Consider the following 19721-nt stretch of genomic DNA (forward strand, 5'->3'; position numbering starts at 1 on the left):
TGGGATCCTAAAATACAGAGATTATCTTGCAGTAGCTGGGTAGATTCAATCTAATCATCTGAGCCCTTAAAAGTAGAGGAAGGCAGAAGTGTCTGAGAGACGTGGCAGAAGATAAGCAAGAGAGATGAGGCAGAAATGAGGGTCAGACAGACTGGAAGGGTGAGCAGGAATCAGCCTGCTTTTGCTGCCTCTGAAGAAGGGGAACCCAAACCATGGAATGCGGGTGACCGCTAGACCATCTAGAAGAGGATGAACTACAGCAAGGAAAGGGGGACCTCAATCTAAAACTACATAGAAATGAATTCTGCCAACAACCTGAATGAACCTGGAAGCACATTCCCCGCCGCCCCCCCGAAGCTCCAGAAAAGAGCCCAAGCTGGCAAACACCTTGATCTTGCTGGCCTTTTGGACATAAGCAAAGAAATCAGCCAAGACAATCTAAAGTCCCAACCTACAGAACCGAGCCATTGTAAATTTGTAGTAATTCGTTACGGCAGCCATAGGAAACTAATATATATCAGTAGCCAGGTGAAACAACCTTTGCAAACTGGACAGGAATCAGAAAGTCCACTGCACTGGCAATGAATTCCACCACGGTAGTCGGCCAATATGATGCCAGTTTTCATCTCACCCCCACTTTACAGTTTGAGTATAGCCCCAAATTCCCTGGAAATTTTAATTGAATTTAATGTTAATTGACACACAGAGGTGGAGGTCAGGGATAATTCCCAAAGTGGTGATACACAGACAAGTAAGGGTTTAAGTGACTCGACCTAAAGAATAAATTCAAACCATGGGCCCTTTTTGCTCTCTGAGCAGCACCATGGCAGTTGGGGAAGAAAAATAAAAGCACCCTATGATAAGTATCAGAATCGGAACCAAGAATAAAGTTAGAACCATTTTCTAAGAAAGAGTGGAATGATGTGAAAGCACCACCTTTGTCAATATAAAAATTTTGGAAAACTACTAGTCACAGGTCTCAGGAAACCAAAATTGATGCGATGGCCTTCAGGGTTTTCGAACTAGCCTTGCTAATCTGCAGAAGATGAATTTAGAAAATTACGATGTTCGAGGCAAAAACTACCTAACTCTCATGGCATGGATCATGACAAAAGGTGCTCCATGGTCAAAAAAATGGCAGATCATGACTAAAGCTCATGTTGGTATCAAGACTACAGATGGCTACTTATTTAAACTGGGGTTGGTTTTACTTAAAAAACACCACAATCAGATTCAGAAGACCTCTTATGCTCAGCACCAACTCCAGAAGCTGGAAATCATGACTGGAGAGATGCAGACAAATGACTTGATTCCGGACAGCACTGGGAAAGATACAGAAAAGGCATGCCAATCTGTCTTCTCCACTACACTGTCATTATAAAGGCAAAAACGCTGAAGAAGCCCTGCTTGAACTAGGAAAACTCAGGGAGCTTTCCAGTGAAAGTAACAGTTCTGGAAAAGCTACTGGGGATAGGACAGGTGTTAAAGTTGAATGAGCTAAAGGATATGATATGCCAGTCAAGAATCTGCTTAAAATTCAGACTTTTAATGGTGACAAATAAAAAAACTTATATACAAAAAAAAATTTTTCTTTTAATAATGTGAATGGGTTTGTAATAAGGAGATTGTAAAGCAAGTCAAATAATTTTAAACGTGTAATGGGAACTCATTATTAAAACAACTCTGCTGTTGAAATGTCTATAAATTCAGTTTCTCATACATAAAACTTAACTTAAAATGGGGTAAAACTAAACATCGAATCAAATACCTAATTTTTTTTTTCAATTGGGCAGTAACTTTGAAGCAGCTATGCTGGCTCGACCTAAGTCACATCCAAACTTTGAGAAGTCTTAGAATTAATCCAGCCTCCCATTGACATACTAGGAAAATGGTGAAAAACTCCAGACCTTTCCGTGGCATTCAGCACACAAATCTATTTTATACCAATCACTGTGCTTGGTCCTCTATAAACTTCATCTCACTTAATTCTCACAATTCAGCAAGACAGGTACCGCTATTCCCATTTTTGCAATCAAAACATTAAGATTAAGAGAAGTTAAGAAATATGCCCAAGGTGACCCAGGTAATAGGGGACAGAGCTCTTACTCAAAACCTGGTCCATCTCCCTGAGATGCCTCATCCTCATTCATATGCAAAGTACTTTAGTAGAAATCCTGAAAGGCTATGTATGAGGTGGCAATACTATTCCATCAATTGATTCACCTCTCTTTCTGCCATCCTTTCTCCTTTTCACTTCACGGCCTGTGTGTCTCTCACTGGATTTCAATATATAGTCCCATAAGAAAAGAAAAAAAAATATTTTAGAAAAGTAAAAATGCTTTTGTTAATATTGATACACCATGTTCAGAACAATTCATCACAAAAACTGGCATTCTTTCTTTTATTATCTTTTGATTAGATGATGCATGTTTTTTAAATCTTCTTAAATGAATGTATTCTCAAAACTGCCTTTTAGAAAGAAAGAGAAAAACAGAAATTAGGTTAAATCCTTAAATCCAGTAGTCTGTACTACCATCCTCTTCCTCTCTTCTTTCTCAGCTGTCCTGTCTCTTCTCTCTTGTCCTTACTGCACGTACATCACCAGCACTATTCAGAGATATCAGAATAAACTCATGTTTAGCTTAATTAAGGTACAAATGGTTACATATGGAAGTATTTACAGACATTTGTATCAACATGAAATTGTATACACACACACACATTTCCTTGCTCTCAGTTCAGAGGGCACTTTGAATAAGCAATAACACCCAAATAGCAATGAATACATAAAATAAAAGGAAGTTGGAGAAATGGCTAATTCTAGAATTGGGGCAGGATATATAAAAGATAACTCTAGAGTATTTTGCAGTGCCAGAAAGTAAGGAAATGCTTAAAAAAAAAAAAAAAACCCACAATGATGGAAGAATGTCAAAAGAACATAAGGGTCAACTAAAAGAGCTTCCAGTGTTCAACCCTAAACAACTTATGCAACACTGGATTACAGCCCAATGTATAAAGTAAGTATCCATGAGTCATACAGATGTAAATATGTGATAGAATAAATAAATGGAAGAGAACAGAAATATCTCTCATGCAGAACAATTACAAATAATTTGTGTAGCTACTTATCCTCAAAGTGGTGGAGCATTACTTCCACACCATAAGTAAGGGCCGCACTGAGACTCGTTTCCAAAAAGTAGAGCACAGAACAGGGGTGATGGAAGAGCGACTTGACCGCGGAGAAACCGAACAGTCAGGATCAAAGTCAACATGAGCAGTGATAAGTTGTGTGGACAGTAGGCACCTCTGACATATGTAATGAAAATGGTCCTTACGGTCTTCCTCCCAAAAAATCATAACCCCAGTTCATGAGAAAAACATCAGATAAATCCCAATTGAGGGACTTCCTACAAAGTATCTGACCAGTTGTTCTTCACATCTGTGAGAGTCGTCAGATTCAAGGAAGGTCTGAGAAACTGTCATGGTCTAGGGGAGCCTAGGTAACACGATGATTAAATGTAATGCAGTATCTTAAGTAGGACCCTGGAAGAGCAAAAAGGTCATTAGGTAAAACTACTGAAATTTGGATAAAGTATGAGGTTTTGTTAACAATAATGTATAAATTCTAGTTCATTAATTCAGCAAAAGCACCATACTAACAAAGGATAGGTAAAACTGGGTGTGGGGCATATAGAATTCTCTGCACTATCTTTGCAATTTTTCTATATATCTAAAAGTATTCTAGAAAAATATTTTTTTTAAAAAAGACAACTGGTAACTCCTAAAAGAAAGGCTTTATCAGAAATGTAATTACAGTATGCTACTTATATTTCTGTAGTAAACCAAATTTACAGAGTCACAATCATGTAAATAGAGATTATAAAATTCATAAGTAAAAGATCTATATTGTGAGGGAGGAAATAGGTATATGAAGCTTATAGTAAAGCATCAAAAAATAAATCCATATTTATCAGCTAAATCCTCATTTTCCATATCCATAACAGATACTGTCTAAAATTAGTAAGAAATAACCACATAAACATATTACACTATATTTGAAGGTGAAAATCTCCTAAGAGAGTAAAGTGTTTGCTCTGTGGAACAAGATAATATAGGTAAGATAGCTTGGACACTGTACTTTTTGTATTAGAAACCTTTCAGACTACTTGATTTATTTTAAAAAAACAAAACAAAAAAAAAAAACTTTGGGCATCTGTTGCTTTCATAATTTTTAAAGTTAAAAATTTTAAAAAGAAAAAGAAAAAAATGACTTGAGCAAATTGATTTGCGACTTACAGTAAGATTAAATAATTTGCTATTAGCAGAATCAGAGATAGAAACCATTCTGCATCAGTCCAAGCCCATGGGCTTGACTTTGCTAAACTTTTTCATGTGGCTGAGTAGATAAAATAGTATCACTGTGCTATAGGAAACAATTAGTGAACTGTATGTATTGTTATAACTAAATGCTGATGTAAATTTTCTTTTATTTGAAGAACTTCTTGCTGAAAAGGAATCAGTTACTCTTAACTCTTCTACCTTCCACCTATTTTTTTCCCCAGTTAAATGTCAACATAAAGAAGACCATTAATTAACTGATGAAGTTACTGGTATGGAGGACCACCCATAAAGGAATGAATTTGAGATTTTTGATGTTATTTTATAGGACTTATGTCAACTACTCTAGAAATGTGTGTAGTTGACACAGTACACATCTAAATTATCTTCTCTCAAAGAAAATCTTGTAGCTAATTTTATTAAACAACAGATTGAGCATGGAATTGTTAATTTCAATTTGAAAATGGAAATCATCTCTGCCCAAATCTATCTTATACAAGCAATCTGTAGTTTATACATTTATTACTGACAACTTAGAAGCTGAGTAACAAGGTTTTATCTGTTCTTTTCTCTTCCATTTACAGTTCATCAAAAATTAAACAGAATTACCACATGACCCAGAAATGTCACTTCTGGGAATATACCCAAAAGAGCTAAAACTAGGGACTCAGATATTTCTACACCCATTTTCACAGTAGCATTATTCACAATAGCTAAAAGGTAGAAGCAACACAAGGGCTGACTGAAAGATGGATAAGCAAAATGCAGTATGTGTACATAATACATACATGCACATAAAACAGAGTATTATTCAGCCTTAAAACACAAATTCTGATATATGCTACATCATATATGAACCTCAAGAGCACTATGCTAACTGAAATAAACCACTCACAAAAGACAAATACGCTATGATTTCATATATATGCGGTATCTAGACTAGTCAAATTCATAGAGACAGAAAGTGAACAGTAGTTACCAGGGGCTGGGGGGTCAGGGGGAATGAATGGGACGTTATTATTTAATGGGTACAGAGTTTCCGTTATGCAACATGAAAAGAGTTCTGGAGAGATGGTGATGAAGATAGCACGATGTTAGGAAGGTACTTAATACTACTGAACGGTAACATTTGAAATGTAAATTTCATGTTGTCTCTTTTACCATAATTGAAAAAAAAAATTTTAATTCCAACTTTCCAAGTTAAGTGATCCTTTAGTAAATACTGGTTAACCCTAATTTATCTGTAATCACTTAACATAGTTCAGAATCACCCTTTTGCTAGAAATAAATTAGAATCAGAAATTAGTGGAAAATATGTTTACCTTTTGGCATTTTAAAAAATCACTGAAGGACTAAAGAAAAAAAAGCCTATGGCTCTGGTATGAAAAAATCTCTAAATAGAAGTAATTGATTGCTTTATAGTCTAAAGAATAGATGAAGGGAAGAGTCAAATTCATTTGAGGTTTTTCCATGTGGACAACAACAAATTCTTCATCTGGAGATATGACTGCACTTCAACACTGATAATGGGCATCTGAGGGCTCCTAGTAATCCTGAAGGATAGTTTGCAAAGTCTATGTGGGTATGTAGCTGGAAAGGTGGTGGATATGGGGAGCATCTCAAAAAAAAAAAAAAAAAAAAAAAAAAAAAAACTCAGAAAGTGAGACCCTAAGTTAGTGATTCTCAAAGAGTAACACCTAGACCTGAAATGGTTCTCAAAGGACAGCCTGAAAGAGCAGTGTCAGCATCACGGAAAACTTGTTAGAAACACAAATCCCTGGACCCGCCTCAGACCTTAGGACACTGGGCCCAGCGATCTGTATTTTTCTTTCCTTCTTTTTTTAAAAATATTATTTATTTATTTGAGAGCATGAGCAGGGAGGAGAAGAGGGAGAAGCTGACTCCCCGCTGAGCAGAGAGCCCAATGTGGGGTTCGATCCCAGGACCTCGGGATCATGACCTGAGCTGAAGGCAGACACTTAACTGACTGAGCCACTCAGGCGCCTCAATCTGTGTTTTAACAAGCTCTCCCTTCATGTGATTCTTTTTTTTTTTTTAAATTTTTTAATTTAAATTCAAATAATGAACATATAATGTATTATTTGTTTCAGGGGTACAGGTGATTCCTGCACGTGATTCTGATGCACCCTAATTAAGAGCCACTGCTCTAAACTACACTGACATGTTACCACCAAAAGCTGTATTTTAAGTCTCCAGTTCTCTACACTGGCTGCACACATTAGCATCACTAGAAACTTCTGAGGTTGGGTCCCAGCTCATAGAGGCTGATTTAAAGATTTTATTTATTTATTTGAGAGAGAGAGAGAGAATATGCAGGCGCAGGGGCAGTGAGCAGAGGGAGAGGGATAAAGAGACTCCCACTAAGCAAGGAGCCCAGAGATCCTGGGATCATGACCTGAGCTCAAGGCAGACCCTTAAGTGACTGAGCCACCCAGGTGTCCCCTCAAAGAGTCTTACTTAATAGATTTTTGCTTATTTGTTAGTTTAGATTCCTAGTATTCCAATGTTAGGTCAATGTTATATTTTTAAATGATTTTATAATCTCACTCAAACAGGGCTAAAAATTTAGGAAAGAAAAACACTGCATGAATGTTTTAAGTCTAAAAATACCTTCTTGCCCAATAAACATATATTAATAACTAAAACAACCCTTAGAGTTAGCTAATACTTAAGGAAAATTTAAAATTGAAATTAATAACACAGGACTACAGTAAAACGACAAGGGTTAGACAAGCCTAATGGAAGAAACAGGATAAAAAATTATGTTTTCCATAAAGAAATTCTGAAATCTAGAAGTTGTAACAGAGTGGTAAGAAAACGGACTTTGCAACTCCGGTACATGTGGGTGAGAGTTTTTGGCTCTGTCATCTATCAGCTCTAACATTTTCATTAATTTCTTTTTTCTTTCCTAAGTCTCCATTTCTCCTTTGTAAAACAGTCATTATGAGCCACATGAAAGAGGTGGAAGGATGAAACGAAGCATGTAAAGCACTCAGCACAGTAAATGGCACACAGCTTATGCTCTGTAAGTGTAGACTTTTTACTAAGAAAATCATATTAAAATGAAAATATAGTAACAGAACAATGAATACGTTCTAGGAGTCTGGTAAAATGTCTTTCTGATATTCTAAGCTAAGAAAAAAGAAAGTATTAAGACAATAAAATACTGTGAATGGAGGGGGAAGTTCTCCAGAGCTTATGTGTAGGAAGCAAATACAGTTAGGTATAGACACTTCACCCGCCCCTTACCCTGTCTGTGGAAGCAATCANNNNCGGTTCAGGCTCTTTAGAAAAGTACTTCGCATGAGTTATAACCCATGCCCATCTTGTCTGCTAGACAGCACTCGAATGTGGATAACAGACTCTTATTCTCTTAGATGCCAAGATCATATTCTTAATGTCTTCATTAAGTTAATCACTAATAATGAAAAGAAATTCCCATCGGAGTATCTGTAATGTTAGCAGATGCACACCTACTTCTGATTTTTCAAGTCTGCGGCAGTGGGTCATGAATCAGTTTACTTATTCATAAGGAAGATGAGCCAAATCTTCTAATGAGCAAATGGACATGTGTATCCCACTATTCATTTACTTCCCTTTTTGCTAAACCTGACTCAATATAAGAATTTCTTGAAACTACTGAACCCACTCCCAACCCCCCCCCCATGTGGCTGAGAAGTGGCCAGTGTGCAGGTTCACAAGCACATGCTGGGGGCAGGGGTGGGGGGCAGGGGGAAGTCATTTGTTCACTTGCTATTAGAAACAGCTGATAGAATTACTGGTAATTTTCACTTTCTTAATAATTTAGGTTTTTCTTCATACTTTCCAAAATAAGCATGTATTACTTTCAAAATGTGAAAACTTTGGGGCGCCTGGGTAGCGCAGTCGTTAAAGCGTCTGCCTTCGGCTCAGGGCGTGATCCCGGCGTTCCGGGATCGAGTCCCACATCGGGCTCCTCTGCTGGGAGCCTGCTTCTTCCTCTCTCACTCGCCTGCTGTGTTCCCTCTCTCACTGGCTGTCTCTCTGTCACATAAATAAATAAAATCTTTAAAAAAAAAAAAAAAGTGAAAACTTTAAGCATAGGGCGTTACTTGATAACAAAAAGTCAATAGTTCATGAATAAATGAAAATAAAAGAATAAATGCCCTGAAGCTTGCTAAGTTCTTTTGACTACTTAAAAAAAATAAAAGCATACAAAATTAACTGTGATTATCTACCACAAAACTATTTTATCTACAATTAAGCCTGAAAGCAATTGGAGGGTTTTTTTTTTTTTAAAGCATTATTAAAATTCAGCATAACTCTAGAAAGGAGACTGACATGATTTTTAGATGGTGGGAAAGAGATCACCTTAACATAGTATGTTAAAGAGTACACATGGTTCTAAAGAGGTAAGCTGTATTTTGAATTCTTAATTCCGCTGCAGCCTAAGAGGGTAATGGGAAATGTTACTTAACTTCTCTATCAATTTTTACAACTATAAAAATGAGAATATCAATTTCTTAAGCTTGCTGTAAGAATTAAAGGAAGGGCCCCTGGGTAGCTCAGTCGGTTAAGCAACCAACTCTTGATCTCAGTGTCATAAGTTCAAGCCCTGTATTGTGCTCCATGTTGGGCGGGGAGCTTACTTAAAAAAAAAAAAAAAAAAAAAAACTAAAGGGAAAAAATACGGGTACAGCTCCTCACATTCAGAAGCCATTAAATGAGAGTGGTATAATTATTCAAGCAAAGAAACCTTGTCTAAATAAGGAAGATAGGCGGGAAGTGATCAGCCCTAAAGTTTTCTACTATACAAGTGAGACTTACTTACTTTACATTTATCACACACAGTGGGATTTACAGGAAAACTTAGATTTTAAATCTAAGACTCTTCCACTTGTCAGGAATCAAATAGTATCCAAAGACCTAAAGTGTTATACCAATATAGTTATAATTCTAAAAGAAGCAGTCACCCAAAACATTTAATAAAGTATTTTAATAAATTTTTTAAAAATTTTAGAATATACTAACACACCTGCTAAAATAATTCCTTATGAAGATAACACATTCTGTTCTTTGAAACTTTGTTATAAAAGTAAAAGCAGGGGCACCTGGGTGGCACAGCGGTTAAGCGTCTGCCTTCGGCTCAGGGCGTGATCCCGGCGTTCTGGGATCGAGCCCCACATCAGGCTCCTCCGCTATGAGCCTGCTTCTTCCTCTCCCACTCCCCCTGCTTGTGTTCCCTCTCTCGCTGGCTGTCTCTATCTCTGTCAAATAAATAAATAAAATCTTTAAAAAAAAAAAAAAAGTAAAAGCAATAGAGGATCCAAAAGGATTTTACTAAAACAGCAGAAGCAGGAGAGGTTGCAGAGGAAGCTCTAGGGGAAAAATACTAAATATTAAGAGTATAGAGAAAAGAATCCTTCCCATCATAGACTGACATCTAAGATACCTTCAATGTCAAAAAGGTTTGATTGATTCTATGACTTCTGTCCTATATACTATGTAGTTTAGAAAGAACCTACCATGGAAACAAATGAACCAAGACCTCCCTGCAATGCTAGGATATGGATGGCCTGCAATTCTACTTCTAGGACCTTAAAGGAGAAACATAGGTACAAGAGTCATTACACACTGAGGGCAAAAAACTTAATGCCCCCTGACAGAGGAGCAGATCAATAAAATGCGACATATTCGTATCTGGAATATCCCATAGCAGCTAAAAGGATGAACTAGACTTATATAAGATCTGATTCAAATGACTCAACCTGACTACAGAAAGCAAACAAGTAACTAAATAATACATGAAGTACGATACCACAACTAGAGAAAATCTGTCTAGTTGTGTGTGTGTGTGTGTGTGTGTCTGGAAGGATACATTCCAAGTCCATCTGACACGGACCAAGAGGAATTTAGCTTTATCTGTAATGTTCTCACCTTTTAAAGGGAGGCAGGACTTATATATAACTTGCTGAGCTACTCCAAAAAGAAATGATGATGTCTTCCATCATAAATGTTGAATCCTTTCTTTTACTAGCCAAGCAAGATGTTTATGGCTATAAATTGCTGGGATACTATCTGCAAAAATGTGATAGAAAATGGAAAATACAGAGTATTTATGAATGTTAACAAAAAATGGAAAGGGTTAATTTATATTAAAGGGGGATCTACTTTTCTTTCTTTTCTTCTTTTTTTTTTTAAACAACGTCGGGATTGAAAGCTCCAGAAGTCAGCTCTCAGGTCTGACTCAGGGACAAGATAATACCATGCTAAAAATCCATCCTGAAATCATGCAGACTGACAAATGTCTCTCACTTCAGCTCTCACAGAATTGTGAAGTTAAGTGACTTAGCTACACTTCTGAATTTTCTATTTATACTTATTTAATTCTGAAACACTGTGACACATTACCTCTAATCTATATAGCCACATGGAAAATTCAAGGGAGAAAATACATGAACTAAAAAGGAAGCAAATTACTCTTCAACACTTCAGTACTGAATCTGGCAAGAGACCGACCTTATGTTGGTGTTTGTGGAATTGAGAACTAAAGGAGTATCTTCTTAAGATACAAGGTGGTGTTAAGCCAGGAAAATTATTCATAGGCTTCACTGAGCTGAGAGCTGTTTGGCTCCACAGTGATAAAAACAGAATATCTAATTATGTCCTTCTTAGTTTCTTATAAGGAAAATACAGTAGAAGCGCTGCTGTCCAATGCACTGATTATTGGGAAAGTCCTCTAAAGTTACACTCCTGAATCCAACAATTTGTATCATCCTAAAATATATGAAGAGCTTCCACTCTGCAATACTGTAATGTAAGACACAACCTTTCCTCGGAGCATGAATCAGCTAGCTAAAATATTGTCTTTCTTGCAAAAACCACAGATGTAATTGTCTATAATCTCCATAAAGAACAGTGAAAACTTGAGAGTTATGCAAATTCAGCACAGAATCTAAACTTTAATGATTCTCTCCCAAATCCTTCAGAATCACCTTGCCTACAGTTAATTCAAGAGCAACCTTCTTCAGTGACACCTTTAGTGAATCTTTTCGAAGCACGCAACTTAGATTTTCACTGAAATCTTTCTCGTTTTTAGTATTTTTCTTTTCCTAAGGTTCTGTAGTAGTTGATTATATTGCATAATTACAGCAACCAGCACAACGGCATCAACAGACCTGGGAACACAGACAGCACAACAGGTGTCAGACGTACAAGGGCATCATGGAAAGTCATCCATCACCTGTGAGTGTGGTCTGCTTTAGAGAAGGTTTTAAGAGGGTAAGGCGGCTGCCAGTTAATTGGGTAAGTGTGAGAAGTAGAAGTGCCTTAGGAAAGCATCTCTGCATTGCACCTCGTGCAAATGTTAGATTACATTTATTAATCACCAGATCTGTTCTTTAGTCTGCATACGATAAGGAATACAACAACCTAAGATCCAGGCTGCACCCGCTGGTTCAACAAACACTGAGTAACTTCCCTTGGCCAGTACCAAGTGTTGGAGACACAAATAATGGGTTATGCAGGATTTCTCAACAACAGCAGTGTTGAAATTTAGGGCCCCCAAATTCTTTGTTGTGGGGACTATCCTGTGCCTTTGTAGGATTAAACATCCTATTACCCTCTAGATGCTGGTAGCACCTTCCCCTGAGCTGGGACAACGAACAGTCTTTGGACATTGGTAAATGTCCACTAGGGGGCACAATTGCTCCTGATTGAGAACCACTGAGTGAGGCTGGAGCAGGAGCTTTCAGCACCTAGTAAACTTCGTCGGAACTCAAGAGAATTTCGTATGTTTGGATCCATCAACACATTGGTTGCCTTGTTTGAAATTCAGAAGTAACCTGTGAATGGCCAGAACTGGCTACATGATTCATCGGGCCATAGTGAAGGACATAATGAGAATGTGGGCCCCTCATTCAAAAATCTCTAAGAATTTCAAGACCGTGACCGCAAAGCATTAAGCCAAGCACAGGGCCATGGGCTACTGCAGAAGGTACACACCCAGTAAGCCACCCTGCCAATGGTACCAGCCATAGGCAGGGCAGGAGTACTAATAACCTGAAATTCCAGGTGCTCTTTCTACTAAATTCAGAGTCACTTTAATACCTATTACATCTCAATGAGTCAAGAGGTTTTAGTATTTCTGGTCTCTAGTTATTCTTCATCACATTTTTCTTGTCACTAATAGTACCAATACATAGAAAAAAATGTTGCACATAATAATGAATTAACTTTTCACCTCAATTTTTAAAAAATCAGACTTTCAACACAAACCTACTAAATTAGATTGACAGTTCAAATTACAGGACCATGAAATCATTTGCGCTTTATTAAAAACAAAACCATGAGGAGTTTATTATGTTTTATTAGTAGCATCTGTCTCCCGTCTTGAATGCTAAAGAAGACATTAATGATGTTCTTTTGCCATTTGGGAACAGACAGACACTCTCTCCTCAAAAATTAGCTTTGGCAATGGATTCTTTAAATTATCCTTGCCATTTGCCAACTTTTTTTTTGACTCCAGGTGTGGAAATTAGCATTGTGTTTATAGTATGATCAAGGGAGATATAACCACTTAGTATAAAATGTCAGAATGTGTGTGGCTTGAAGTGATGTTTATATTTTTCTACTGCAGGTGTGTGACCACCATGAACCTAAAATCTAGCTCTACTATCATGGTTTGGTCTTACCTGCTAAAGATCACTCCGGCACCCTTGACTCTCTTATTTCTTTTCCTTTGCCTGTTATAACATTCTTCCAAATGTAAACAAACAAGATAACGTGACAGATAAGGCTGCTTCCAAACACAAGTAGCTGGTTAGTACTTCGGTTCAGTCATGTTCAAAGGAACAAATCACAAGCTTCCCAACAAGCGTTTGGAATCCAATTTCACGATCCCAGAACAGAGAGTGCCCCAGGACATCCCTCTTGACCAGTGGAAGACAGTGCACCTCTGAAACGGAGGCTGAATGACAATGCTATTAGGAGCACTTGCTGGGGAACGTCTGACAGAAGATGTCGCTTCTAATTCTGTGCTTTCCAGTTTCTAAGTTCAAAGGTGTTGGTAAGAAAAATTCCCTCTAAAGAGATTTCCATGATCCCTCAGACATAAGGAGACACTACCAAAATATGGAATGGCAGCTACAGTTAAAAAAAAAAAAAGTTTTTAAAACTTACATAAATCAAAAGAAATAGACAAAGGATAGCTTTTTTTTTTTTTTTAAGATTTTATTTATTTATTCGACAGAGATAGAGACAGCCAGCGAGAGAGGGAACACAAGCAGGGGGAGTGGGAGAGGAAGAAGCCGGCTCATAGCGGAGGAGCCTGATGTGGGGCTCGATCCCATAACGCTGGGATCACGCCCTGAGCCGAAGGCAGACGCTCAACCGCTGTGCCACCCAGGCGCCCCGACAAAGGATAGCTTCTAAGAAACTGTTTGTAAAGAGGGTAGCCCAAATCATCAAGTGTTTTTACTAAATAATGGGGAAACAAATGTGAGTAAAATAAACCGTTACCTATAAAGGCTGAGTGAGGTCTGAACTTCACAACAGAGTGGAAAGGGACGGATTAATGCTTTTTGGAGCAGAGAATCCCGTTTCTCACCCTCTTCGCCATGCTTAGAATGTCGCAGACAATCAAGAAACATTTACTGAGTGAATGAAATCAGTTAACACCTCAAATAATGTGAGGGAAAAGAAGATGCTTTTTAAGAAATACAGAATAAACTGACACATAGTGGATTAGAATCTGATTTCTCATTCCTTATATGAAATCTACTTTTAAAATAGCAGACAGTGTGCAAGTTACTTTTAGCACACCCTTGGTTATTTTGTTGGTAGGCTAACCGTGATAATAATTAATACTTTTACAGAGCTTATAATGTGCCAGACACTCTTCTCGTAGCTTTACACATTAACTCATTCAATCTTCCAAACAATTCTTTGAGACAGACTATAGTTATAAGTATCTGCATGTTACGAGAGAGGAGAGCGAAGCACAAAGAGGTCAACTCAATTGCCTAAAGTTGCACAAGCTGTGATTAAAACCCAGAGAATCTGTTTCTAGAGTCCATGGTCTTAACCTCTTCACTATGTCACACGCAGAAAGAAAACGACAGGATAAAAAACTGTATGATGAAAAGTACCACCTTCCTATTCTTACTCGTAACGAGTATGTCATAATTTCACAAATCTAGGGAAAATTAAACTCTTTTTTTATGCTGCCAATACAATATAAGGTTGTCCTTTGCCCAACGTAAAGCAAAACAGATGAATGAATGGTTTGTTTTTGCCATATAGGGGAAGGGTTAAAGATCTTTTTGTTTTTTATTATTGTCTGTGACTTCTTTTTCTTCTTTTCACACCTTTTCAACAGTCTTTCCCAAACTCCCCTAAAAGGAATTATAGCAAAAACATGTGCGTTTTATCCTCAGCCCTAATTCATGGAGACCATTTTGCACTGCAGCTTCTTCTCTGAAAGTGGCCGCTGTAAACAGACACTGAGGCAAAAACAGAACCCTGTGGAACTTCCCAAGTACATCAGCTGAGACAGTCGGTCTCTCCTCCCGCTCAGCCTGCCTGGTCTCCGGGGAACTGCTGACACATTCAGAGTGCCTAACAAAAGAGAATATTATACGGAAATACGGTGTTCAAAGGACATATCTTCATGTTTTATGTTTAACCCTTATAAAATTAAGAAAACCAGTGAGAGTCTTCGTGAAATAGCTACAAGGGTAGCTGTGTCCACCAAAATTTCTCTCTTCATAATTGCGACCTGTGTCCTTAAAGCCACCATCGATTCCCACAGAAATTAAAGCAGGCAGCTCTCTAGACTAAAATGCTGAATTTATAGCCAACACCTACGTCAGAAACCCTGTAAATCTGTGCAACTTGCAAAGTATAAACCTTAAGACACTGACTAGGAGGTTACAGATAAAGATGGTAATCCAACAATGAATCATTACAAAAAGTTACCAGAAACCGTTACATCTTACAACTACCTTCCAAGACAGCATTATCTCCTTCTTAGAATACTGAGGTCAGCTATGTTAAGTGACTTACCTAAAGGCCCACAGCATCACAGCCTGGCTTTGAACCCACTCAAGGCTGTCTTTTTGCAAAGCTGATCGCACTGTATTATGTAAAAACTCATTATCCTAAACCCCTAACAGTAAGCCACTCAGACATTTTATTCATACAAATATACATATAATTACATAATGAAAATTTTAAAATGAAAATATCATTTGACTATGGGCATGTTCTTTGGGGCTTATTTCACTCATCTATGAAACAAAAGACGAGGAATTCACTTTTAACGAGCTCTTATTGTCTGTAGCCCCAAAGCACCAGACATTGTACATACTCTGTCCCATTCATGCCTCATAACGATTGTGTGGGACAGACTTCAGGACCTGACTTCACAGCCAGAGACTTAAAACTTAGTCAGAAAATTGAATAACTTGCTCATGATTACACAGATAACAATTAATCAGGCTTGTATTTAAACAGACACAAATAATTTCGAGAGAAAATGCAGTCTACTGAGACATACAACATATATATCTAGAACATATCTATACTCAAACATTATATAACGCCAATTTCCTGTTTTATTATTCAGGTGGGTTTTTTTATTTGTTTGTTTTTTGTTTCTTTTAAACATTTTATTTATTTATTTATTTATTTATTTATTTATTTATTTATTTATTTATTTGACAGAGATAGAGACAGTCAGCGAGAGAGGGAACACAAGCAGGGGGAGTGGGAGAGGAAGAAGCCGGCTCATAGCGGAGGAGCCCGATGTGGGGCTCGATCCCAGAACGCCGGGATCACGCCTTGAGCTTAACCGCTGTGCCACCCAGGCGCCCCTATTACTCAGGTGTTTGATTATATCTGTCTAGATTATAAAAGCTCCTGGAGACAGGAAACTTTGTTCTTAAAAACTTCATTTAGGGGGGTGCCTGGGTGGCGCAGTCGTTAAGCGTCTGCCTTCGGCTCAGGGCGTGATCCCGGCGTTGTGAGATCAAGCCCCACATCAGGATCCTCTGCTGTGAGCCTGCTTCTTCCTCTCCCACTCCCCTGCTTGTGTTCCCTCTCTCACTGGCTGTCTCTGTCAAATAAATAAATAAAATCTTTAAAAAAAAAAAAAAAAAACTTCATTTAGGGGCACCTGGGTGGCTCAGTCAGTTAAGCATCTGCCTTTGGCTCAGGTCATGATCCCAAGCATAGGGCTCCCTGCTCCACGGGGAGTCAGCGTCTCCCTCTGCCTCTGCCTCTGCCCGTTTGTGCTCTCTCGCTCTCTCTCAAATAAATTAAAATATCTTAAAAAAAAAAAAAAACCAACTTTGTATGTATTACATGGCATTTAATACTGTAACATCCAAGTAGTAAACTCCTGATAAACGTATGTCAAATAATGGATGAATACGCATGTCTGGCCCAGAGATAAGCAAAATTCACCAAAGCAAAAACTCACCTAATGTGAGTATCTGCCAATTAAGTGCCAAGAACAAAACGCTAACCTCTATGGCAATCTCTAGCTCCCATAAATTTACCTAAGTAGGGAAACCATTTCTCTCTTTTGTAAAAGGGGAAGATTCTACAACTCAGTAAACTGTAACACACCAACACATCAAGTTGAGAGTAAATCTAAGAATTCCATAAAAATACTGCATTTGAGGGGCGCCTGGGTGGCACAGCGGTTAAGCGTCTGCCTTCGGCTCAGGGCGTGATTCTGGCGTTACAGGATCGAGCCCCACATCAGGCTCCTCTGTTAGGAGCCTGCTTCTTCCTCTCCCACTCCCCCTGCTTGTGTTCCCTCTCTCGCTGGCTGTCTCTGTCTCTGTCAAATAAATAAATAAAATCTTTAAAAAAAAAAATACTGCATTTGAATAACTTGAAAATCAAGTGTTAGGCTCATCCCAGTTTACAAAAGATATTCCTGAATTACCACCTTCCTATATAAAATTATTATCATAAAACTATACTAGATCCAGCCAATTACTTTTTCAGAGATTATAATAATAAAAAGTCTGATGCAAATGACTGGGGAAGACTGATTTTCTAAGATAATTGAATTAAGTACTTGACAAAAACTCCAAAATTCTAAGTAAACATAGGCAAATGTCTGAATTGCTGCTGGTATAAATTAACAAGTAATGAAGCACACAAGAGAATCTATAAAAGGGATATTTCTCACATTATTTGTAAGTCTATTTAATACCTATAATTTATTCTTATCTGGGTACTTCAGAATATTAGAACAAAAACTACACTTGTCCCACTCAAGAGAGTAAACAGTTTCCAATACAACTCACAGATTAAGTGTCCTAAAAAAAAAAAAAAAAAAAAGTTAATCCTGGCATTATTTAAATGGTTAAATTCAATCTGTTCATTCACAACTTTAGAATCTCATCTCTTCAATAAAATTATAAATTGAATAAAATGATCTCCCAGGAACAGATAAAAACACATAATGATGTCTACAGTCCATGTAAAATCAGAGATAAATCAATATGACTACTTTATAAATAGTACACCTATTTATATTTCTGACTCACTAGTGAAATGGTAAGTTCCTCACCACCAGGAACAACCTTTATCTTACTCAATACTTTCATACACCTGACATCAGATAATTAGACTGTTTTAAAAGCTGAGAAACGTATCTTCGGTAAAACAATTAGGCTAAATAAAGTATTGCCGCGGACTACTTTCTTTTAGACCCTAATGTGCTACCACCCAAGTGGATAAGCATACTTTTTCTTAATTACTGAGATATAATTCATAGGCCATAAAATTCACCATCTGAAAGTACACAACTCAGTGGTTTTAGTATATTCACAAGGTTGTGCAAAATCACCACTAATGACAGAATATTTTCATTATCCAAAACAGAAATCCCACACCCCTTAGTTACCACTCCCCACTCAAGCCCCAGCTAACCACAGATCTACCTGCCTGTCTCTACTGAGCGGCTTATTCTGGCTCTAAATGGCATCCTACAACACAGAGCCCTTTTGTGCCTGGTTTCTTTCCATCTAGCATAATCTTTTCATGGTTCATACATGTTGAACCACTTATCAGTATTTCATTCCTTTTGATGACTGAAAAATAGTTTATTGTATCGATATGCCACATTTAATTTATCCATTCATCAGGTGATGAATGTCTGGGTTATTTCCATTTTTTGAACTATGAATAATAATGCTACGAATATTTGCACACAAGTTTGTATGAGTATCTGTTTTTAATTCCCTTGGTATGTATTGGGACTGTCTATGGTATGCCTATGGTAACTGATGTTTCACTTTTTGAGAAATGACCAAACTGGTTTCCATAGCAAATGAACCATTTTCTCCACATCCTCACCAACACTATCTTCTAGCCATCCTGCTGGTGAAATGGTTATCTCATTGTGATTCTGATTTGCATTTCTCTAATGATTAATGACACTGAAAATCTTGTCCTGTGCTTATTGGCCATTTGTATATCTTAGTTGGAAAAATGTCTATTTAAATCTTCTGCCCATTTTTGGAGTTTATTTTCTTTTTATTATCTAGCTGTAAGCATTCTGTATGCATTCTGGATATTAGACCTTATCAGATATATGATTTGCAAATATTTTCTCCCATTTTGTAGGATGCCATGACATTTTAGGGCTAGTATCTTTTGACACATGACAGTTTTAAATTCTGATGAAGCCCAATTCATCTTTTTCTTTTGATGCCTCTGCTTTTGGTATCATTTCTAAGAAATTGCTGCCAAATCTAGTATCTGTAAGATTTTCCCCTATGTTTTCTTCTAGAAGTTTTACAGTTTTAGCTCTTAAAGGTCTTTAATCCTTTTCTTAAACTAAATTTTGAATATGGTATAAAGTAAGGGTCCAATTTCATTCTTTGGTATGTAGATTATCCAGTTGTCCCAGCACCATTTCTCGAAAAGACTATTCTTTTCCCCCTTGAATGATCCTGACACCCTTGTTAAAAATCAACTGACTGTAGGTTTATGGGTTTATTTCCGGACTCTCATTTCCATTCCACTGATCTACAGGTCTAGCTTAATGCCAGTTACCACAATGTTTTTAATTACTGTAGCTTTGCAATACTTTTTCAGATCAGGAAGTGTTAAGTCCTCCAGCTTTGTTCTTCTTTTTCAAGACTGTTTTGGCTACTCTGGGTCCTTTGCACTTCAACATGACATTTAGGGTCAGCTTGTTAATTTCTCAGAAAAAAGCACCTATGATTTTCATGAGGACTGCACTGAATTTATAGACCAACTGAGAAGTACTGCCATCGTAATGATGGCATCTTAATGATGCCATGAACATTGGGGTGTCTTTCCATTTATTTAGGTATACTTTAATTTCTTTCAACAAT

The 19721-nt window shown here is 37.5% G+C and overlaps 1 protein-coding gene and 1 pseudogene across 1 annotated transcript in view; one reads left to right on the forward strand and one right to left on the reverse strand.

The window, feature by feature from the left end:
- The window catches only part of SLC2A13 (solute carrier family 2 member 13), a 375922-nt gene that overhangs the window by 264957 nt on the left and 91244 nt on the right, over nucleotides 1-19721 (reverse strand). The window lies entirely within an intron of this gene.
- LOC121105444 lies at nucleotides 298-1562 on the forward strand (annotated as a pseudogene).

The sequence above is a fragment of the Ursus maritimus genome, unplaced genomic scaffold (genome assembly GCF_017311325.1).
Source record: "Ursus maritimus isolate PB19 unplaced genomic scaffold, ASM1731132v1 scaffold_26, whole genome shotgun sequence".
Taxonomy (NCBI): Eukaryota; Metazoa; Chordata; class Mammalia; order Carnivora; family Ursidae; genus Ursus; species Ursus maritimus.